Raw genomic sequence first — 23717 nt, forward strand, 5'->3', positions numbered from 1 at the left:
ACAGACTCACAGAGGAGCCTGTTTCTCTGACTCTCTCCTTCCCTCCCACCCCTGCCTCTTACTTACTCTTTCTCTTTTCTCCCTACTGTCCACTCGCTACTCACAGGGAGGGCAAGGTCCAACCCCAGCCCAAGGGTGGTGAGGGAGAGACAAAAGCAGAAGTCCAGAGTCCCAGAGAGAGTTACCTCTTTGCAGAGGCAAAGCTCAGAGAGGGACGGGTACATAGGCAGGCCTGTGGTGACCCACCAACACACCAAGAAACCGAGAGACACTGTGACGCCGACAGTGTGTGTGTCTCAGATACACACACACTGACCCACACAGAGACACACACAGATACAACACACATACACAGGCACACACAGACACACATCCACACCCAGACACACACTGGCATGCACAGAGATGCACACATCCACTCTAAACAGAAAGATACACACACAAAGCCACACAGATGCAGAGCCAGATCGACACAGGCAGAGCCATGTAGACAAAGAGGCTTTGAGCAAGGCCAGCCCGCCCCCAGAACCCAGACATCCCAGCTTTGCAGTCCCCCTAGGAACCCTCTGAAACGCCAGGAGAAATTCCTGGGATATTAGCTAAATTTCAGACACAAACATTCCGGTCTCCCTCTCCAGATGTAACGCTCATGGAAACCTGCACAGCCCTCCCTCGGCTGGCCCCTCAGCACCCACCCACTGGCTTCTAGGAATGCTGCCAGTTAGAGATGGAGGCAGACACAAGGAGGGGGGCCAGGAGAGGTGAAGGGACCACACCCGGCAGGGAGCACGGGGCCACAGTGGTGGGGCTCTGTGCACACTGGGGGATTCTGACAGATGAGGGGGGCAGGCAGAGAGGGGGGCTTCCTAGCAGCAAGATGGGGCTGCTGCTCAAAGCCGGGGCTGACCACGTCCTCCGGATGCATGGAGAGGGCTCTAGACCAAAGTCAGATACCCACCAGAAGGCACAGCACAACCTAGGGGCCCTTGCAAGTGTAGGGGGGCCTTGTTCACCTTCCCACAGACACACTGGCCACTTCTCAGCTCCAGAAACATGGCAGGTCCTTCCTACCTCAGGGCCTTTGCACACACCCATCCTTCTGTTTCTTACAGCCAAAGCTTAGTGCATAGCAAGTGCTCAGCAAACATGCGTTCTGTCTCTTGGGCCACACATGCCATTTTAAAAGCCTATGGCCTCAGTTTCCATATCTATAAAATGGGTTGAAACTGCATTTCTCTCACAAGGTTCTTTTGAGAAGAAAATGAGATGATGAATGCAAATGGATTTTGGCAAACATCCTCTAACCTCATGTGAGGGCTGCATGATTTTCCTCCTGAACCCCCCAACGAGAATCAGCAGTGACCCTGATTTAGACATAGACAGGGCTCTGAAAACACGTGCCCAGAAGTGTTCGGCTGCCTAAGAAGTATGCTTTCAGAAGTGCTATAAGGTGCCCTGACTCTTTGCTGATGCCTGAAATTCCACCATTCTTACCACAAATCTGTGTCAACTCAAAGCCCATTAGAGTAATCAGTCATTCACCATCAAAGCAAAGAGGTGGCGAGGCAGACCTTTCCCTGAGACACAGACAACCAGGAAATCTGTGTGTTTCACATCCAAATCAGTCTCACGTCCATCTATCCCAGCACCTGGGAAGCCAGGGGCACAGCAGGGCACCTGCTCTGTGGGACATCCCAGGACAAGCCAAATCTCATCCTCCCCACTTACTAAGTCACTCCATCTCCAGCTTCTGTGCTGGCTTCCTGCAAAGGACAGTACTTGCCAAGGAGCTTTGCCTCTCGCGAGGTGGCTGACGGTAGGCAAGTTACTTAATATCTTTGAGTTTGGTTTCTGCATATCTCCCTTACCCCACATTTTTCCCTTGAAAAGAAAAAGTGGTTCAGCCTACAAGCTAGTCTCTGACAGTGCTCCGGGCACACAGTAGTCACTCAGTAAACGGTAACTGCAATGATGGTGATGAGGAAGTAAGAGGAGCTCCCCAAATGATGATGGAATGTGAAGTCGTTGCCCTTTTCAGAGGCTGCTGGGTCTGAGATGTGGGCCTGCCTGCCTGACTCCCGCCTGGACAATGCTTGCTTTTGCAAGAGGCAGCTCCTTATGTGGGAGATATATGTCCTGCCGTAAAGCGTTTAATATTTTAGCTCCTAATTGCGTTACCAGAGACAGACAGCTGTTTATCCTCATCACTCTCCCATCACTGTCTTTGGCAGGACCCACTGGGCGTCGCCTTGCTTTCTTTTCTGAAAATCCCGGACAGCCATTCAGGCCCCTCCAGGCAGTTTCGTGTGGTCAGGCGGTGAGTGATGCCAGCAGGCGGGGACCTGTGCTTGGCATCGTGTGGGTTCGAGGCGACCCACATTCCCTATCTGCCTCCCCCTCTCTGCCCACTGCCTTCCCGTTTGTTAAGCACTGTGGCAGCCATCAGCTCATCTGATTCTCCCAGCAGCCCTGCGAGACAAGAACTGCTATTATTGATCCCAGGATAGAGAGGAGGGAGCTGATGCTAGGAGAGGCTGTGAATTTCACTCACTCACTCATTCATTCATTCACTCAGTCAGCCATCCTTTTCGGTAGGAGCAGCGCTGTGGAAGGCACTAAGGACGGTGACGTGAATGCCGCCCCTACTCTCAGGGACCCACAGACTTGCCCAGACGGAAAGTGACAATGACACGACCATCCTTGGGGTATCTCTGTCCCCCCAGGTAGTGCTCGCTGCTGGCAGAGTTCTAGTTCTAAAACACGAACCAACCTCATGTCCACAGCTCTTGGATGGGCTGCTCTTAGTTTAAAGTCCCAGACCCTAATCTTTCTATTCAAATTCTTGTCTGGCCAGCCTCCTCTCCTGCCATCTTCACTATACTGAGCCCCACGGAAACTCACGCTTACCAACATGTGACACATGTGACAGCCCTGCTCGTTGGTGACCCGACAGCCATTCCTCTCTTCCAACCAGCTGTGTTCCCTGCTAGCAGAGCTCTGATGCTGTGGGAGTGGTGGGCAGACACTCTGGTACCCAGTCCCTCAGCAGCCCCAGTGTAAACAAGGCATGGTTATCTTAATCCCCTTTGCCAGGCACTTCCCCAGCCTTCCTCACAGATGGTGGTGACCAGCCCAATGACAAAGTCAGTGAGAATAGGGGATCGCTAGGGACCGAATGTCTGTGAACCCCTCAAATTCATGTGTTGAAACCCTAACCTAATACCCTTGATGGTATTAGGACGTGGGGGTCTTTGGGAGGTGATTAGGTCATGAGGGTGGAGCCCCCATGAATGGGATGAGTGTCCTTATAAAAGGGACCCCAGAGAGCTCTCTCTCCCTCTTTCCACCACGTGAGGATATAATAAGAAGTTGGCCATCTGCAACCGGAAAAGGGCTCTCATCAGAACCTGATCGTGTTGGCACCCTGATCTCAGACTTTCAGCCTTCAGAAATGTGAGAAAGAAATTTCTGTAGTTATAAGCCCCCCAGTCTATGATACTATGTTATAGCAGCCCGAACAGGCTTAGACAGGGATATATGCCAGAGAGCTTCAGGACAGAAAGTGGAAGCATTCCCTTGAGTCTCCCCATCCTCTTCTTCCCCTCTGGAACATGGTTGCGAGCGGATGTGATGTTTGGAGCCTCAGCAGCCATCTTTTGATCATGTGATAACACACAATGAACAAAAAGCCAGTACACTGAGGAAGGCTGAGCAGAAACGTGGGTGAGTCTGGGTCTTTGCGGGCATTGTTGGGCCTCCATATAACCCCGGGACCATGCTGCTCTTGGGTAGCGATGACATGCCCCTCTGCAGATACCACTGCTCTTGGGGTCTCCCTGGTTTGCACTGGATGCATCTTTTTTTTTTTATTACTTGTATTTAATTTTCACTACCTCCTTTTTTTATTGTGATTAGAATTTTTTTAACATTTTTATTGGAGTATAATTGCTATACAATGGTGTGTTAGTTTCTGCTTTATAACAAAGTGAATCAGTTATACATATACATATAGCCCCATATCTCTCCCCTCTTGCATCTGCCTCCCTCCTACCTTCCCTAACCCACCCCTCTAGCTGGTCACAAAGCACCGAGCTGAACTCCCTGTGCTATGCGACTGCTTCCCACTAGCTATCTACCTTACGTTTGGTAGTGTATATATGTCCATGCCTCTCTCTCACTTTGTCTCAGCTTACCCCTCCCCCTCCCCGTGTCCTTAAGTCCATTCTCTAGTAGGTCTGTGTCTTTATTCCTGTCTTGCGCCTAGGCTCTTCATGACCATTTTTTTTTGGTTTTTTAGATTCCATATATATGTTAGCATACGGTATTTGTTTTACTCTTTCTGACTTACTTTACTCTGTATGACAGACTCTAGGTCCATCCACCTCACTACAAATAACTCAATTTCATTTCTTGTTATGGCTGAGTAATATTCCATTGTATATATGTGCCACATCTTCTTTATCCATTCATCTGTTTATGGACACTTAGGTTGCTTCCATGTCCTGGCTATTGTAAATAGAGCTGCAATTAATATTGTGGTACATGACTCTTTATGAATTATGGTTTTCTCAGGGTATATGCCCAGGAGTGGGATTGCTTGGTTGTATGGTAGTTCTATTTTTAGTTTTTTAAGGAACCTCCATACTGTTCTCCATAGTGGCTGTATCAATGTACATTCCCACCAACAGTGCAAGAGGGTTCCCTTTTCTCCACACCCTCTCCAGCATTTATTGTTTGTAGATTTTTTGATGATGGCCATTCTAACTGGTGTGAGATGATATTGCATTGTAGTTTTGATTTGCATTTCTCTAATGATTAATGATGTTGATCATTCTTTCATGTGTTTGTTGCCAATCTGTATATCTTCTTTGGAGAAATGTCTATTTAGGTCTTCTGCCCATTTTTGGATTGGGTTGTTTGTTTTTTTGATACTGAGCTGCATGAGCTGCTTGTAAATTTTGGAGATTAATCCTTTGTCAGTTGCTTCATTTGCAAGTATTTTCTCCCATTCTGAGGGTTGTCTTTTGGTCTTGTTTATGGTTTCCTTTGCTGTGCAAAAGCTTTTAAGTTTCATTAGGTCCCATTTGTTTATTTTTGTTTTTATTTCCACTTCTCTAGGAGCTGGGTCAAAAAGGATCTTGCTGTGATTTATGTCATAGAGTGTTCTGCCTATGTTTTCCTCTAAGAGTTTGAAAGTGTCTGGCCTTACATTTAGGTCTGTAATCCATTTTGAGTTTATTTTTGTGGATGGTGTTAGGGAGTGTTCTAATTTCATTCTTTTACGTGTAGCTGTCCAGTTTTCCCAGCACCACTTATTGAAGAGGCTGTCTTTTCTCCATTGTATATTCCCGTCTCCTTTATCAAAGATAAGGTGACCATATGTACGTGGGTTTATCTCTGGGCTTTCTATCCTGTTCCATTGATCTATATTTCTGTTTTTGTGCCAGTACCATACTCTCTTGATTACTGTAGCTTTGTAGTATAGTCTGAAGTCCAGGAGCCTGATTCCTCCAGCTCCTAGATGCATTTTAATAGATGTCTGAGTCAGCCTCTTTTATCCCTCTGCCTGGAATGCCCTTTCCTCTGGTTTTGTTTTGAAAACTGCTTCTCATCTTTTAAGACCCAACTCAAGAGTCCCTTTTTGAGAAGTTTTCACCCCATCCTGACCACAGGGTTGAGCGCCCACTTATTGGAGCCCCTGCAGTACTTAGTTCAGGCTCCTTGTAGCCTCTTCCTGCCATGGTGGGTGCTGCCCACAATTGGGCCATTCACAGGGCGGCAGGCAACTCAGCTTGTCCTGGCACAGCTGCCCAGAAAAGGGATCGGGGCCATTCTCTCCAGGTAGCTGGGGCTGGGGCCCATCGCAAACTAAGGCCCAAGCATAGCCTGCTGGGGGATGAAGTCATGTGGAAAAACACTCAGAACAAACCTGTCTTTCTGCAAATGACTTCATCACATTGCCAGAAGGCTCGGATCACTCCACCTCTCACCTCTTCCAGCCCGCCCATGGGATCGGGAAAGACCAGTTCCTCGAGTCCTGTTGCATCTCTCAGGCAAAAGTAAATGTTACAGAGACCCACCCATGAGGTGCTGGGGAGCTGATGCCTCCACTTCCTCCACAGCTGGGGCTTCCTCTGAGCTCTCAGGCTGGGAAGGCCTGGAGGGCACGTCGGGGCCTTCTCCACATGTGTTCACAGTGCCCAGCACAGAGACCAGCAAAAATGTAAAATAAAATACTCACTCACTAAATGCATGTGTTCATGAACTCTACAAATACTCAGCAGTTCTTCTGCTCTTTCTACCAGCATCACGGGGGCACTGGGGTTATGCTCACAGAAAGAGGAAATAAAGGAGGGAAAGAGGGCAGGAAGGAAGGAGTAAATTCCTCACTAGGGTGATAGAGCCCCACAAAGCAGACTGGGCCCTGAGAGAGGCGTCAAGGAAGCTGAGCTCTAGCTCTTATTCCAGCAAATACATTTCTATTCAACAGCTTTCTTGAGCAGAGCCTCTATTCCCGCTGTGTGGTGGGCACCTAGGGGAGCCATTCTAGTTCTCTGGCAGTGAAAGTCATGCACGGGGGACGGACAATAACAATGACACGGTTACAGGCTGTAATGGAGTTGTGGACAGGGTAGCGGGGGGCGCGCAGGAGGAGGTGCTGGTGGGCTGGCCAAGGAGGTCAGCCTTGAAGGATGAACACACCAGGCTGTCCAGGAGATGGTGGAAAGGCTTTTGAGGCTGCAGGGTGCTTGGAAAAGGGCAAGCAATTCCATGTTTTGGGAGCAGAGGGTACGTAAAGGAAGTGGCAATAGTTGGGGCTGGTGAGGCAGGCTGAGGGGCCAGACTGCGGGGGGGGGGGTGAGGTTCACTCTGCTGGAACAAGGAGCCATTGAAGGGCTGAAGAGTAGAGCGTCCGGTCTGGGTGTCCATTTCAGGAAAGGTGCTTTGGACTGGATGGCAGAACGGCTATAACGCAGTTACCAACCAGGGGATCCCTGGAGTGGTTCAGGGGCAAGAGGGAGATGGCCTGGAGTAGAGTAGTGGCAATGGGTGGAGAAGAAGAGGAAAGAGAGATAGTGATGCTCATTGCTGATGGGATTGGGGACCACTGGGATGAGGTGGGAAGTGGGATCTATGATGTTCTGGTCTCTTAGATTGTAAGTTAAAATTTGGATTCTAATGCTATGGCAGAGAAACTCAAATCAGTGGCTGAAAGAAGATAAAAGACCGGGTAGGCAGTCCCAGACTGCTATGGTGATTCCACGATAGTCAGAGACCCAGACTCCTTCTATCTCGTTTCTCTGCCATCTTTAATATGCAGCCTTGATCATGTGGCCCAGAATGGCTGCTCCAACTCCCTCTGACACATCTGCATTCCAACAGGTGGGATAAGGGAAAGGAGGAAGGGGGTGCACCCGTTCTTTTCAAAGATATGACTTAGAAATCTGATAACATGCCATTGGCCACACTTAGAGGCAACACCATACAGTTGTAAGGGATGCTGGGAATTGTAGACTTCCATGTGCCCATCTAAAACTTCTTCCACTGTGGAGGATGGAGAGAAGGGATCTATGGAAGAAAAGCTAGTGATGCTGTGCAAGCCCACTGGCTTGTCTTAGTTTGATATTTCTTATTTGAAAAATACAGTCTGTGAATTGTCATACTTATTTTTAACCAAATAAAATTTAAATATGATCAAGTCTCTGCCAGCAGCATGCTGTTTTCCTGGGAAAGTGAGGTCGCCCTATTTGGCCTTCGTTCTCCCAACCGTTGAAGGAGACATTGGAAAATATTCTTAACGTGGACCCCGTGGAGCTAGCCAAGGGGGGCTTTTGGGGTCTGTGAATACCATGTAATTATATGCTCAATTTGGGGGTGTACATTTTTTTCGGGAGAGTGACTATGGCATTCAAGGTTTATGAGAGGTTTTTTGACCCTAAAAAGTTGAGAAACAGAGTGAAAGAATTACTCATGGCCCTCCATACCCATATTGTATGATTCCTTTCTACCCACCTTATGGCATACGCTTGGAAAGGAGTCTGGGGGGAAGAAAAGGCAATTGAAGGACACTGGGGAGGTTGGAGCACGCGGCTCCAGCCTCGTCCTGACAGTGACCGCATGGCGCGCGTGTGGTCCGCCGTCCAGGGGTCTTTCTCTCTAGTCCCTGCCCTGGCTGAATTGGGACTTGGCTGGGTGTACACCTGGCACACTCTGCCTAACGTCTCCCAAGCAGTTCCCAAAGCTCCCAGCCAGGAGCCAGTTAGGATTTCAGAGGCACAAGTGAGCCGCTGTGCTTGGCCTGCCAGGTGAAAAGAACAGAGCCCGTATTAACGAGACGCTCCTCTCTTGGTGTCGGCTTTCGCTTTGCAGGCGATGTCTCGGACCGGGAGCAAACCTGTCTCTCTGTCCGGAGCCAGGGATTTGATATTGTCCTGAATAGAGGTTTTCATCCCCTAGCTAGTCGTCTGCCCTCCGTGGCGCCTGCCGCCAGTGCCAGGCTTGGCACGTGAGCCCCCAGCTGTAGGAGGAGTGGGTGAACGGGGCAGAACTGGGCTCAGCGGCTCCCCAATCCACCCAGATGTGGTGGAGGAGAAAGAGGCATCCTGCGCTGGGAGAAGCAGCAAGGAAACAAGCGGAGATCTGGCCGCACACGGAGCAATCACTTGGCAGGATGGGTCCTGATGTACGGATGGTGTGTATCACGTGGGAATTTCTCCACAGCCCACGGATGAGCCAGACTCATCAGGGCGGCACCACCATCCACAGTCAGGAAGGTACAGAATGAAGCTAGAAGCAAGGATTTTATCAAAGGGCAAAGAGAAAAGCATTGTGGCACCAGAAAAACTTAGAGCAGGGGTGAGCATCTCCAAACACAGAGGACGGGGAAGGAGAGGAGCGAAGGGCGGCTGAGGGACCACCCCTGGACACACTTGGGAGATGGGTCAGGAAGAAAGCAATGTGAGGGGAGGAGGAGGCACGGGCTGCCATGGAGGCCCCAGCTCGGGGTTCTGGCCGCTGGAAGATGGTACCACCACCCCAGCAGAGCTAGGCTAGCAAGAGAGGTCAGGGCTGGGTGGCAGGGTGTGGCCCTGCAGTGGCCAGGGAGCTGGAGACAAGCCTAACATCCTGACAGCTGGCCTGCCTCACTCTTACGTCTGCAGGCCCTCCAGCTCTTCCCCCTGCCCTGAGCTCTCACTCAGCGCAGCCTGGGGACTTGGCCCTGGCAGCCTTTGACTGCAGGTGTGGAACGGAGGAGGCCGGCCAAAGGAAAACAAACGGGAAGAAGGGAACCACTATGCTTTCAAAGAGCTGCACACACAGGCTGGAGTCCTGGCTGCAAAACACTCAGTTGTCCGTCCTCTGGTTGAAGCCTGTGCATTAGGGCAAGTCCTTATAAACACCACTGAACTGAGGACAGCTCAACGGCACCGCCACTTACCACGCGTCCACGCAGGGCTAGGTCCTAGGATGGGTGTGGCCAAGACAGAGACAAATAAACCCCTTTCCTTGCCCTGAGAAAGCTCACATTCTGGTCAGGGTGGAACCCATAAGCTCTACTAAGAGCTTCCTGAAAGTCAACCTAGGGGTCTGACATGCTTCTCTCGAATTCCAGCCTCATAGCATGCTGTGTGGGAGGCCGAATCCGCCACTGGAGCTCACAGAGGTGCAGAGACGCTAGGCAACCTGCTTAGGACCGCACAGCTGGGTCATGGGGGAGTGAATTTTAAACCCAAGTCCATGTGACGCTACCGCCTGCCTGTTTCCACCGGGGCAGACCCACACTCAGCTCTTTGGTTGGAGTGGTGTGGAAGGCCATTGCGGCCGGCTCGAAGCCCGAGGCTGGAGCTGCTCGCAGGCCCTTCCACTGGATGTTGGCCAAGGCACAGTGACTCCTGATTGGGTAGATAGATAATCGAAGAGATGAAAGGGCCTCCGGTTAATAACCACCCGCAGGGGACAAGGCTCCAGGCTCTGGAGGAGCTTGGAGGGAATGGGTCAGGCCCTGCCCTCCAGGAGCTCACAGACCAGTAGGAAGTAGATGCAAATGTGTGAAGACCCACTCCACCGGCACCGGCCCGGACACATCTCTGTCCCTTCTGGGCAGAGTGACCTGAAGTGAGAGGGCATCTCAGAACCTCAGTTTCTTTCTCTGTAGAACACAGGTAGTTGTGCCTAATTTATCGCATTGCCGTGGAGATTACATAAAATAATGTGTGCTAAGCACAGGCCTGACACAGAGCAGGAGCTCCAGAATGTCTGGCTCCCAGAGCTTCCATCGGGTACTCACGGCCAGCGGGGGTCAGCGTTCCCCGCCCCACACAGGCCCAGTGGGGAATCCCTGCTCCCTTCTGGAGAGGGCAGCCTGGAGAGCTTCCACCACCATCCGAGGACCAGGGAGGACGCAGAGGGCAACCGAGAGAGGTCCGGGGGCCTGGGTTAGCACCTGCCACCTAGAGATGTGGGCCAGGCTACGTGCCCCTCCGGGGAACAGCAGAGTCCTACGCCCCTGGCCTGCCCAGGCTCTACAGCAGAGGGTGCTAGTTTTGCCTATGGGGCAGCCAAGCCTGGACTGGTGAGGTAAGAGTTGGTGGGCATACGCCTCAGTCCCTCGGCCTCACAGACGGCCCCCGGGGGAATGAGCTAGATACCTCTGCATTAATACGTGCTTAATTTGCTTGTCTGTATTTACTCTCTTGTTCCCTGTGTTCCCACCGTGCTCCTAGGTTGGGGTCACTTCCCAGATAAACTACTCGCACCCAAATCCTAGTCTTAGGGACTGCTCCTGGCAGCCCAGCTACAGAGAAATGTGTGGCTGGGTCACTCCATGGCTGGGGACTGGGAGGGCCCTGTGGCTGGGAGATGCTGTCTCCATGGCCTCCTGGCTCCAGTGTCGCCTGGCTTTTCCTCAACGTGGCTGCCTCACCCCCATGCCAAGGTGTGGGAGAAGTCAGGACCTTCTGCTGGCCGTCTGGATCATACAGTGACCTTCGGCTCCCAGGACATAAGCATCTTCCTCCACGGGAGGACCAGGTAGGTGGGAAAAAATGAAACTGCTTTAGGCTAGCTTCAGGAGGGGCAGGAGGGGGTTCTCCCACGCCTCCTGTGAAATGGGTGTGCCGGCTTTGTATTTAGAGAGAACGCCGTCAAGGGACAGGGGAAAAGCGGCTGACTCATCAGTTCCTAATGACACTAGCAGGCAGCATCTGTGAGCCCTCCTGGGGCTTCGTCTCAGGAGGAGGGGGTGATTTCCTTGCTGGTGCTCCAATATCAGAGTCCACATCTCCACCTCCCTGAAGTGTGTCATGCTCTGGCTTTTCACAGGAAAACTGCCTAATGCCATGGCAAAAGCAAGGTAATAAAATATTCATCTGCTGAGGCCAGAGGACGGAACTGATCGTTTCTTCCAGGAGAAGCAGAGTCCTAAATTAAAGACATGCACAGAGCCAGACAAACGCACATGCCCGACCAGCAGACATTCCCAGGCACGTGTCGGAACAACACAGCCTCGCATATACAAGAAAGCATATGCCTAAATACTCACACGTAGGCACATGGGCCCCGGTCACACACCTATGCAGCACACAAAACTGTTGAGGACACATGGATGCCATGTGTGAACGCATGCACGAACATTGCATGTACCCGTGAACTCCCACCCTGCAGGCTCACCCACCCACATGTCTACTCCCCCAACGTGGCAATGAAAAATGATGTCTTAGCTGGTGTATTGGGGGCAGAAGAGCCCACCACCGGGCCCTGACTTTGGAACAATAGCAGCCTGTCTGGCTGTCCTGGGGAAACTGGGCTTTGTCAGGCAGAAAGCAAATACTGTGCAGGGGGAAGTGTGACTCAGAGGTGAGTTACACAACTCCATTCTGCCTGTGTGCTCTGCCCAGGAGGGGGAGGAGGAGGAAGGCTTGCAAATGTGAACTCTGAAAGGGCTGCTGCACTTCTGGAAGCTTCCACATGTCATGTCACTTGTCCAGGCTAGTGGAGGCAGAGGCTCCCTGAGGGCAGAGTGAGTAGCTACTACACTGTCACAACCTCAGAGCCAGACCCTCCGCACTGACCCCTCCTGCTCATCCGGCCTGCTTCCCAGGGCTCCAGCATGCCTCCAGAGAGAGGACGTTAGCCCCTTGGCTCATGAGGTAGGCGCGTATGTTGACCTGGGCCTGCAAAGGTGATTCTGCCTTCTGATTGTTCTAGAAGCTCTGATGGAGCAGCTCCTGATGAAAGATGCCAGACCTAAGAGTTTTGAAACGACCCCAGTTCACAGACCTCGTGAGAGAACGGCAATGTCCCAGTTCCCTTGGATGCTGTGTTTTCCCTTATATCCATTCTGCAAAGATCCACTGAACTTCTACCAGGACCTAGGGCCTGGGGTGACAGAGTTGGCTGCCCTAAGGATCTCACAGGCTATGAGGGAAGCAGACAAAGGCCAAGGGATTATTGCTATTTGCTTTTGGAGGAGCGGACTCTACTGACTCTAGAAGATTTACAAGTTGTCCAGATAAAGAAGTAGGTATGTGTTTGAGTGGGTGGGAGGTGGGCAGGGCAAGGGGTGGAGGATGGAGAGGAAGCAGATTTAAATTCTGAGCAGAAAAGCAGCATTCAAAAAAAGAAAACAGCTTTCTACAAAGGCAGTATTAGGCCAGGGGCTGGCAAACCACAGCTTATAGGCCAATTCCAGCTTACTTCCTGTTTTTGTTAATAAAGTTTTATTGGCACACAGCCACGGTCATTCATTTATGTATTATCACTGGCTGCTTTTGAGCAACAGTGGCAGAGTTGACTAGTCACAGCACGGCCCTCGAAGCCTAAAATATTTACCATCTGAGCCCTTATGGAAAAAAATTTGCCAACTTCTCTTCTAGATCTATCCTTTAATTCTGGAACCCATAAGTCTAGAATCCAGCATGGTTTTCTAGAGCTCCCTGTAAGAGTAACATTTGTGTAGGGATTTAGACGTTTACAGTGAGCTTTTGCATCAATTATCCCATTTAATCCTTCAACAAGCCTGTGTGAGGTTAATGGTAATTTTATCCCAGTTTTGCAGATGAAAAAACTAAGACAAAGGGAAATAAAGAGACTTGCTGAAGACCACATGGCTGGGAGATAGCCGAGTCCCGGGCAGCCTGATTCTAACATTCCATGGTCTTTCCAGCACATTAACCTACAGATGTTTCTCTGTCACACATTCCACCACTGAGCTGTCCTCCCTGACAAGCCATTTCCCTCCTCCTTCCTAATATCTCTGCTGCCACCAAGGAAGGCTTTTGTCCATTGTGCTGCCTTAGTGGGAGAGAGGGTTTGGAGGAGAATCGAATTTCCTTTCTGCATCTGTTTGCGGAGCCTGGTGCACCCTGGGATGCTAACGAACAGTGACAGATGAGCTTCAGTTGGCTGGCGCGGGTGAAGAACCACTGGACCAGGTAATTCCAATCCACCTCCTCAGAACTCAATCCAGGAGGGATCCCGGGGTGGAGTGTGGCCCCTGCTCCTGGGGCTGAGAGGGTGCTGAGAAAAGGCTGTGAGACCCCGGCTGGGTCCCTCCAGGAGGAGTGGGCACCCTGATAGACCCCCCTCAGAGCACAGGGCTGCAGCACTTTTGCTCAATTTATTTTCACAGGAGCTGTTCTTAATAGAATTACATTCCATTTATTAGATACAAGGACCTAAGATGTGGCTGTGTTATATCAGGTGAATTCGGAAGGTCCACCCCTGCCACACACACACCACACACTCTCTCTCTCTCTCTCTCTCACACACACACACACACCACATTTCCTGCAGCTCCGCGCTGCTGCTGACTGGGGCTCTGCATGCTGTGGGTAACACATTTAGCTCGATAAAATATAATATACGACGGATCATATTTAACAAGGAAAACAGGGCCCGAATGGACAGAGGAGCAGTGTGGCTGGGTTACCATGGAAACCCCAGGTTCAGAATTTCCTGACTCCTAGGAGATTACATTTTCAACCTTAATGCTATATTAACATAAGCTTTGGCACTTAATGTCTCTGTTTTTCACCCGCCCCCCTCCCCCTTGCTTACAGGCAAAAGAAAGCATCATCAGAGATGAGCCAGGGAGGAGGAGAGAGGCTTCACTTCATGAAAGCCTCCAGCATCCAGCAGAAACCCGCCGCAGCACCCTGACGATGTGCTCTGCAGTCTTCAGAGTGCGTTGCATCCATTATCCCCCGTGACCTGTAGACAGCCTCGAGAAGCAGGCTGATGTGAGGTCACCAAGCCCCGCGCGTGCGGCCCCTCAAATGCCTCTCGCGTCCGTTCCTTCTTCTCCGTTGCTCCGCCACTGCCCTTTGTATATCTCTTGGGGATATTGCAATAGCCTCTCATGGTCTCGTGCTCCCAGCCCGTGCCCTCTCGTCCGCTCTTGCTGTCTGAGTGATCTTTTTGTACCGCAAATTTTTTCATCCTGCGGTTGGTGTCATAGCCTCCAACAGCCCCACAAGCTATAGACTAAAGTCTCAACTCCCGTGCATTCAAGGACTGCTCCCTCTCTCTACAAGCCCCTTTCCTTGGAGTTTCCACCATAGCCCCACCGTCCAGTCTTTGGGGGTGATGCTGTGATTTCTGAATACACCAAGTTCTTCCAGGGGCCGTGCCTCTGCTTGGTCATGAGCTCAGGCTGGACCTCTGGCCTCTCTCATCCTGCTGACCGGCTCTTATGCTTCTTTAACACCAGCTCAGCATCACCCACTTCAGGGGTCCCCTGCCCACCTGGCTGCCAGTGTTACCAGAGGGCTTATACCGAAGGCTGTTGCATTTCTCACCACCTGAGGGTCCCCTGGGTCCTTCCTGCACCAGCCTCCTCCACCACGTTGGGAGCTCATGCCCCCTCACTGCCTTATGCCCTCCACCCAGCGTGGTTCTGGCACCTTGTAGGGACTCAACTGGCACTGGTGAAATCGAGTTTACAGGTGAGAACACTGAGGCTCAGAGTGGTCAGATGGGTCGAATGCCACTTGTCTGGGAAGCAGCCCAGTTGGTGTCCCTCTCCTGTCATTACCCCTCCCCCGCCCCTCTGCCTGCTCTGGCATCTCCGCACCATCTACAGCGCACTAACCACCTCTGTTTCTAGGGCTACACCTGTCTTTCCTCTGCAAAACCCTCACTTCCTTCCTCATGTTTTCTCCACCAGCTGCCCAAGAGCCTTGGACCAGCAGGGCCATTGGAAAGCCAAGGCCTGGAAGAATGAGGCTCACAGATCACCGGAGACACTTTGATTCATGGAAAAACCCATGACTCTTCCCTCCCAGGAGATTCACCATTCTTCCAGAACATGAGGTTCGCAAAGGTTTCAAGTTTTACAGCAAGGATCCAGGGAGCCATAGTGAAGACCAGAATCTGTAGTCCCACAAGCTGGGACATTACTTGGAATAAGGATCTTGGCAGACGTAAGTATTGGAAGAATCTTGAGATGAGCTTATCTGGAGGAGGGTGGACCCTCAATCCAGTGGCAAGTGTCCTTACCAGAGACAGAAAGGAGAAGACGTACAGACACATGAGAGAAGGCCTTGTGAAGATTCCCGTGAAGACAAAGACAGAGGTTGGAGTGAGGGTCCATAAGCCAGAGGATGCCACGGATTGCTGACAATCACAGAAGCTAGGAGAGGGACCTAGAATGGATTTGCTCTCAGGGCTTCCAGAAGGAACCAATCCTGCGGACACTTCTGGCCTCTAGAACTGTCAGAGAATAAAATTCTCTTACTTCAAGCCACCCGACTGTTGTCATTTGTTACCTAGGCAGCCCTAGGAAGTGAATACAACTGTACAGTGTAAGAATACAGGGGAAGCCCACCAAGGCCATAAGGGACCAGCAGGTCAGGGGGCCCTTGGTCCTTACCATCATGTGTGGGTTCCCCACTCTCCTTCTCACCCTGGCAGCTCTCAGCCCCTCGGTCTCTCTGCTCTGACTTCCAGCTGCCACCAGCCCACCAATTCCCCCTCCTCTGTGTGCCTCCATCTCAGGCCCGCACGCGGGGGCTTTGCTTCGCTGGAGGCTCTCTGCAGCCTGAGCTGTGCCCGTCTGCTTGTTGGTCTTTCCATGTTTTACATATACCGACCAGCCAACTCTCTGACTACATTCAAAGTATCCAAGAGAGGTGATCTGGTGGTTTAGCTCACCACATGATCTCCAAAGGGCAAAGCTTTCACCCCAGGCCACCTCACAGGCAGCGGCCCTCTGCCCTGCTCCTTCAGCTGCGGCCAGGGAGGCCGGCCATGTGTTCCCATCTGCGTAGGGAGGCTCCAGGAGGGCAGGACAGATGACTGGAGATAGGTTGGTGGCACCTTCACCACTGAGACTGAGCTTCCTGACTGAAGATGAACTGAATAATATGCAATAGGGAGAGGAAAGGGAAGAGGCACTTTTTTCAGATGTAAGAAGGAAAGTGTCATCAACAGAAGCTTTTGAAAAGTCAACACTGCAACCCGCTTGCCTCCTTCACTGGAGGATGCACTGCTCAGAAGAGTTCAGTGCTCTGGGTCGGTGTGACAGCAGCTGGTGATGGAAGGGGTGGACAGAGAGAGGCTGGGCAGGAGGAGAGGGCTGCCAGGGCCCTGGCCCAGCTGGGGGTCAGCCTGCATGCCCTGGGCGTTTGCAGAGGGTCTGCGACGATGGCTCTAGTGCGTTGGGCTGTTTTACTATAATCCTACTCCCTGAATGCTTCCTGTGTGCAGCCCTGTGGTGAAGACACAGTCCAGAAGTCCTCTCATTCTCTCTCCCTCAGGCCCCAGGAGTAGGCGTCGGGGTTGAGTTGTACAGCTCAGAGACCACAGGTGTGAACGCCCAAGGTCACAGGATACGTAAGTGATGGAGTCAGGATTTGAGCTCAGTCAGAGGGGGCTAGACACGCGGTGGCCAAACGTAGTACGGAGAGGATCCTGGGGGGCAGGAAAAATAGCTATAAAGGATGTTATGGGGACAACTGGTGACATTTGAATATGGAATCCAGATCAGAAAATAGTTTTGTATGGATGTTAAATCTCCTGGTTTTCATAACTATACTATGGAAATGTAGAAGTTTTTGTTCCTAAGAAATACACACTTAGTGTTTAAGAATAATAGGGAACAGTGTCCCCAGTGTCCCCATCTTAAATAGATGGGGGTGGGGTGGGGAGGGAGAGAGAGAGAGAGAATAATAAAATGACTGAGACAAACGTGGCAACTGGAGAACCTGGGGAAGGATGTGCAGGGGATGCTTGACTCTTCTTGCCACTCGATGCATTTAAAGCTATGTCAACATTAACACTGTAAAACAGAAAACTCCAAAGTCCTGGCTTTTGAAATTTTGTTAAAGGCTGCTCTATTGAGGTATACTTTCCACACGATGAATTGCCTGCATTTAAAGTGCGCTGATAAGCTTGACACATGTATACACCCATGACGCCATCACCACCACCAAGAAAATGAACATACCCATCACCCTGAAAAGCCCCCTCCTGTTCCTTTGTCACAATTCCCTACCAGCCCTTCTCAGCCCCAGCAGCCCCAGGGAACAGTTTACTATAGGTTGGTTTGCATTTCCTAGAATTTTATATAAATAGTAGTAGTAGTATGTACTCTTTTGCCTGGCTTCTCTCACTCATATTTGCTTTGAGATTCATCCATGTTATAGCATGCATTGATAGTTCATTCCTTTTTAGGGCTGAGTAGTATTTCATCTGATGAATATACTACAGTTGGTTTATACATTCCCATGTTGATGGACACTCGGGTTGTTTCCAGTTTTTGGCAGTCATGAATCAAGCTTCCATGCTTTGCGTACAGGTCTTTGTGTGGACGTCGCTTTCATTTCAGCAGAATGCCTAGATCATATGGTAGGTATGTGTTAACTGTTTAAGGAACTGCCCAAAGTGGCTTTCCAAAGTGGCTCTACCCCAGAAGCGTGAGAGGGTTCCAGTTTCTCCATGGACTGACTTGGCATTTCCAGTCTTTTTCATTAGAGCCCTTCCAATGGACTTGCAGTGATGTCTCATTGTGCTTTTCACTGGCATTTTCCTAATGACCAGCAGTGTGGATGTTATCACCCTGCCGTTCCCTTTCCTGCTTCTCTGGGGCACTGTGCGCTTCTGGGTGAAGAGGCATATGCAGTGAGCCTGGGAAGCTCAGGGACTGACCCTGCAGCTTAGAGGTGAACACTCAAGTCCCCACCAGAGAACGTGCAAGTGGATGGGCCCAGGATGAAGACTGGAGGGCCACGTGAGGGCCCAGGGCACTTGCAGACCAAGGTATGGGCCCCGTGGCTCCGACTGGCAGAGACCACCCTTCGGACAGGGTATCCACTCGCTCAGCAGCCAATCCTGGAGCTTCTCCGTAGGTCTTCAGTACGTAGGATGCATCAGGTCCTAACCCTCAGGCTTGATTTGTTTGCTTAGCAATCGAAGTTCCTCCCAGTGTTCAGTTCTGTGACCAGTATAAGTCTTTGATGGGCTCCGGTTGTTGGCAGCTTTCCGAGTAGTTGACAAAATGCCAAAACTCTTTACGGATGATCTTTGAGGCCCTTCTTGATCAAGTTCCTAAATTTAGTTTCTCCCACCCCATCCTTCCACACCCACCCAAGCCCGTGTTCCAGATCTTACAAACGTCCCAGTGTCCCAGACTTGCCAGCTCCTTCCCGCCTCCCTGCCTTAATCTTCCCACGTGCTCTCCCTCTCTTGGACGATGGAGACTTTCTCAGCCGGCCGCAACACCAAGCCTCCCTTGTCGCCCTCCTCACCCTCACAGGAAGGCTTTATCAAGGTCAGCACTGTCTGGACTTGCATCCGTACGCAGTTTACGGGGGCTTCGGGGGGCTGTGAGCTCCTGAAGGGGAGGATGCTGTTGCACAGCCCCCATCTTAGCACGGAAGGTTCCCGGTCAGCTAGTCCCCAGCGGAATCCAGTGCATCTCTGTACTACACCTTCCCCTCGTGCATGTGGGAACTAGGACTTGTCACTGCCACCACCTCTTGTGGCTCACAAATCACTCCAAATGCCGGAAGTGGCACCTGCCACGTTCTGAAAAGTTAAGTGCCTTTGCCACCTTGCCCACCATTACCTGGAACAGCCATTATCCTTGTGTGAACACATAGCCCAGGAGTTTAAACACTAAAACCAATTAGTTTCTCGGGGTGCATCATCTTAAACACGCCAAACTCAAGATGTGAGCTGGTCCTAGAAGCCTTCTTTCCTCCTTCCTTCATTTTTTCTTTTTCTTGTGCTGGCAGTACTAACCCATCCGTACTTCCACGACAGATCTATTCCCACTAGAAATGCCGTGAAACCTTTCAAATAAAATATTTAACGTGTGGATCTGGTAATTTTATGTTGCGAGTTATGAAACCTTTATTTAGGTCCCACCTTTTGTTAAACCTCCGGGTTCTCCTTTGGTCTCTAATGACATTACGTTGCATCAGAACTAGACAGTTTTTTACAGGGGTTTGTATTATTTGTTGTGACTCGGTAATGCTAATGTTTAAATTTTGAGTCCTTTTACTGCTGATTAAACCTCTAAAGACTACAGCAGAATTTCCGCTTCGCTGCTAGAAGAAAAGAAAACAGCGCGGTTGGTACTGAGGAGATCACTTGAAGAATGTGCGGGAAGGTTGCTGCATTTATGAATAAAGCGAGGCATTATCATTTTTAATAGGAATTCAACAGCTAGAGGGAGAAGTCGGGCAACGCTGTGATCAGTGCAAAGGAAAACAATCTAACAATTTTAATTAACTGTATTTTAATAGCTTTAGTTATAATTGAATAATTTAAATACCAAGGGAAACAGTTAAATCTCCTAAAAGCCTTTTTTTATTTACATTTTAAATACAGTTCACGGTGAAGAGATGATAGTATGTGTGCTGGGGAAACACCGGGATGACTCCAGCAGCTGGGCAAGCCTGCAAGAGGTAGGATGGAGCCCAAGTGATCCTGGGCCGGGGGTTGGCATGCCCCGCCGAGATGGCCCCCAAAAAGGACCAGGGGCAGAAGTGAGCAGGGAGGTCTTTCCTGCCGCCCAGGGCCTGCAGCACGTCTGGTGTCACAACCCCCCGCCTAGTGGGGCCTAGAGTGAATCTTGATATTCATTCAACGTTCAGGCGATATTTATTGCGCGCCTACAGTAACAACCACCACGGCAGTAATAAAATAGTAGAAATAACAGCTGACACTTACTGAGAGCTTCCTGAATGTCTGGGGCTGGCAATAATGGCAAGTGAGAGAGACAGAGGTGGTCCCTACCCTCCTGGAGTCTTTCAACTTGAGGGAGAGACAGACAATAAACAAGTGAATTACCAAATAAACAAGATAACTATGAATTCTGATAAGAAGCCTAAAGGAAACAGGATGTTAAAATAGAGGATACTAGGATGGTGGGGATAATTTAGATAAGGTGGGCAGAGATGGTCCTTCCCTGGAGTTGATACTTAAGTAAAGACTTTGAGAAGATCGGGGTAGGGGCTGGTACCGAAGCCCAAGGCAGTCAGAGCTTTCCTGCCAGATAGAGCAGCATGTGCAAAGGGCCTGGGGTAGGGAAAGACTTTTAGAGTGTTCAAGAGGAATTGTGAGGAATCGGCAGTAGCTAGACCATTGGGAGGAGAGGAAGGTGACGCAAGGTGGGGTGAAGAACTGGCCAAGGCACATGGCACAGGCAATCACTGGAAGGTTTAAGCAGTGGAATGATGACATTCGATTAGTGATTCTAAAAAATCTCATTGCTGTTTTCCTAAGCCTTGTGCTGGGGTGTGACCTCCTCCCTCCCTCACTCCTGTGGGCCTGCCCAGGCACTACAACCGGGCCCTTCCCTGGACTGTGGTTGCAAAGAGAGTCCCCCACCACCCATATTCTACCCCACTTCTGCACTGTGCCTGCAGCCCTGCCCCTCAGCCAGCCCCTGTGTCAGCATTCCTAATACTCCAGTTCCCAAACACACCCCATCTAAGAGCTGTCTTTATTCCACCTCCCTCGCTGATGGGAGCCCAATGTGGAACCGAACAGACTCCTCCCAACTGCTGCCAACCCCAAAACCATGGAGCTGTGGCCCCCCCAAACTCCCCAAATCACCACTAGCTGAAGATTCCTGCTACTGCATGGCCACCCTTGGCTGGAGCCACTGTGTATAAACAACAGCTACCCCTTTGGCAGACCAGCCACTGCCCACTCAAGGCCCCTTCCTTTCTTCTCACCAGCCTGCTGAGAAAGCCCCCTCACGCCCTGCAGCCTAGTCCTTCTGAGGCATGAGCATTTCCATCAGTGCTAACAAGGAATCCTGGGCCAGGAAAACGTCTGCCATCTGCAAAGACGGGACACTGGGAGATGGTGAGATGCACTCTGCGGGGAGTGGCTGGGGTCACAGCAGAGGCTGCTAATGGACAGCGTTTTGGGGTTGCCGTCCCCTTCCATTAAGAGCTGGGCACTCCCGCAGCTCCAGGCCATCCTACATGCCAGTGCCCGCTCCTGCTGGGGGAAAGCTGGGCTCGTTCACTAATGGGACCCCCAGCCAGCTCAGAGAACAGCAGGGGAAAGTCCCTGGCCGAGCAATCCATTTCTTCCTCCTGGGAACCTCACTAGCTTCTCTGAGGGCTCGATGCAGGAGGGACCAGCTCAGACTCCAGGCAAAAGCAGCAGGCTGCCCTGATAGGTCTGGATCATGAGTTTATTCATGAAATGATGCAGAGAATATTCATGCTGGAGGGGAGGGGGCGGGCTGTGTGGGGCGACGAAGAGCTGTGTGGACATGGAGTTAAGCAGGACTGAGCATAATAGTGAGAACAAAATCACGCGTGTGCTGAGTGTGGATGGAGCTCTTTATACTCTCATTCCAGCCTCGGGGTGCAGCACCCCTTGAGCTGAGCCCCATCATCCCTGCTTCACGAAGAGGAAATGAAGAGCAGAAGGTGCGGCAAACTGTGGAAGTCACCCAGCTAGTGGATGGATGGAGGACCTGCTGGGCTGTGCCCTTGTTCTTAACCGCGATGCTGTCAGCTCGCTCTGATCCCGGCCCTGGTCGGACACTCGCCGGCCGGGGTCGCCCAGCAGCGTGGTCCACACCACGCTCTCCCCCATCTGCCCTACAAACAGTTATCCAGTGTCTCCTCTGTGCCTCTCGTCGATCTCATTTACAGAAGAAACTGATGCTGGGAGACATGAGTTCCTACAGAAATGCACACAGTTATTCATGTCCTGAAACGTGAGCTGCGGTCTACAAAGCCCCATGTCTCCCCCACTCAGGGATGCTCTTTAGCGATGGCTGCTACGGTGGGCTTGGGTGCTGGCCCTCCTGGTTCACGGCAGGGCTGCTGGGCTCTGTCCAGAACAGGTCCACAGCCCAGAGATCACGACCTGGCGGCAGTGTCTCACATGCCACACGGCTGAGGGGTGCCCAGATGGGTGACCCAGCAGGGACAGCCCAAGGAGCCCTTCTCTGCTCCAGGGTCCTAGAGTACCAGGTTGAACACGGAGCATGACCATGTCCTGCTCCAGCCCCCCATGCAAGGGGGCTGTCCCTCGGAGGAGCCCCTGTCCTGCACTAAGTAAAGTTGAAGGAGGGAAGGGGAGAGCTGGCCTGGGCAGAGGGGCCAGGAGGAGAAGGAAGACCCAGATCAGTGGATGGCAAAGCCGGGGGCGGGGTCAGCAGTATGGGACTCTCGTGATCTGTCCTGGGTGTCCAGGTCTCCCCCGCAGGAAAGGAGGACTTTCTCCTCCTGCTGCTGGGAAGGTTTTCAGCTGAGAGTGTTCCACGGTCAGCCCTCTTTAGGAGTTAGCTGACTGAAGAGAGTTGCACTGTCAAGGTCACACCCTCCAACCCCAGCAGCCCACGTCCACTGACTGCCACGTGGAGGTGGAGAGGCCCAGCCCTTACGCCTAAACGCAGGACCGCTGTGGAAAGCCGCCAGCTTCAGCGCTCTCCCATGGGGCAGCTGAGGGCTTGCCCTGACTTCATTGCAGCCTGATTCTCCCTCGGCCCATGCCTGCTTTCTGCCCTTCTTCCACAGGTGTGGATCCCAGGAACATCCCACACTAATCTCCTGCTCAGAGCCTGCTTCCCAGGGGACCCAACATGCAACAGTCACTGACCTAAATGTAACGCATATTCAGTAAATCTGCATCTAGTCCTGTCATGGACCAGACATACGCGGGCACCGGGGACAGGTGTACAGATGGAACACCTTGTGTGGGCTCCCGTCCGTGGGCTCTCCGTCTGGGGAACCAGACAGGTAAGCACATCTTAGTGTAAAGTGTGTTGGGGGCCGTCACAGGGGTTTGCACCTGGAGGGTCTATCCAGGGCCACTCGAGTTTCCCTGAGCGCATTCCCAGTGTCCTAGAATTGAAAGGTAGGAAGAGGCCAGCCTCCCTCTGAAGCTTGACCCCCCCCCCCCGCCCCCGCCCCCATAGTCGGCCTGCCTGGCCTCGCACACGCATCTTCAGTGACAGGAGCTTCTGCGGTCCGGAGAAGCTCTGCATAAGTGCAATGCGCTTATGCAGAGTCTGTCCCTGCCTCCCCACACTGGTTTTGCTCTCGCCCTGAGGACTTCCAGGAAAACTCCATTCTGGGGATGCTGAGTGAATCAGGGACTTCCTGGCAGGGTAGGAGATGCCCAGCGCACACAGCAGGAGGGAGGGACTCTAGGCTGCACAGGTCCACAGAGAAGAGTGTCTCCTGCTGGTGGGCGTGTGCGCTGCGTCTCCCGCCTGAGCCTGGTTTCCCCTCCAGCCT

The 23717-nt window shown here is 51.6% G+C and overlaps 2 long non-coding RNA genes across 2 annotated transcripts in view; one reads left to right on the forward strand and one right to left on the reverse strand.

Moving 5' to 3' along the window:
• LOC115856421 (uncharacterized) overlaps nt 1-23717 on the reverse strand; it is a 445827-nt gene that overhangs the window by 106713 nt on the left and 315397 nt on the right. The window lies entirely within an intron of this gene.
• LOC115856423 (uncharacterized) lies at nt 12395-15630 on the forward strand. The gene is made up of 4 exons (XR_009559426.2): nt 12395-12523; nt 13270-13433; nt 14061-14183; nt 15167-15630. It is a non-coding gene; the product is annotated as an uncharacterized lncRNA (long non-coding RNA).

Source organism: Globicephala melas, chromosome 16, assembly GCF_963455315.2.
Source record: "Globicephala melas chromosome 16, mGloMel1.2, whole genome shotgun sequence".
Taxonomy (NCBI): domain Eukaryota; kingdom Metazoa; phylum Chordata; class Mammalia; order Artiodactyla; family Delphinidae; genus Globicephala; species Globicephala melas.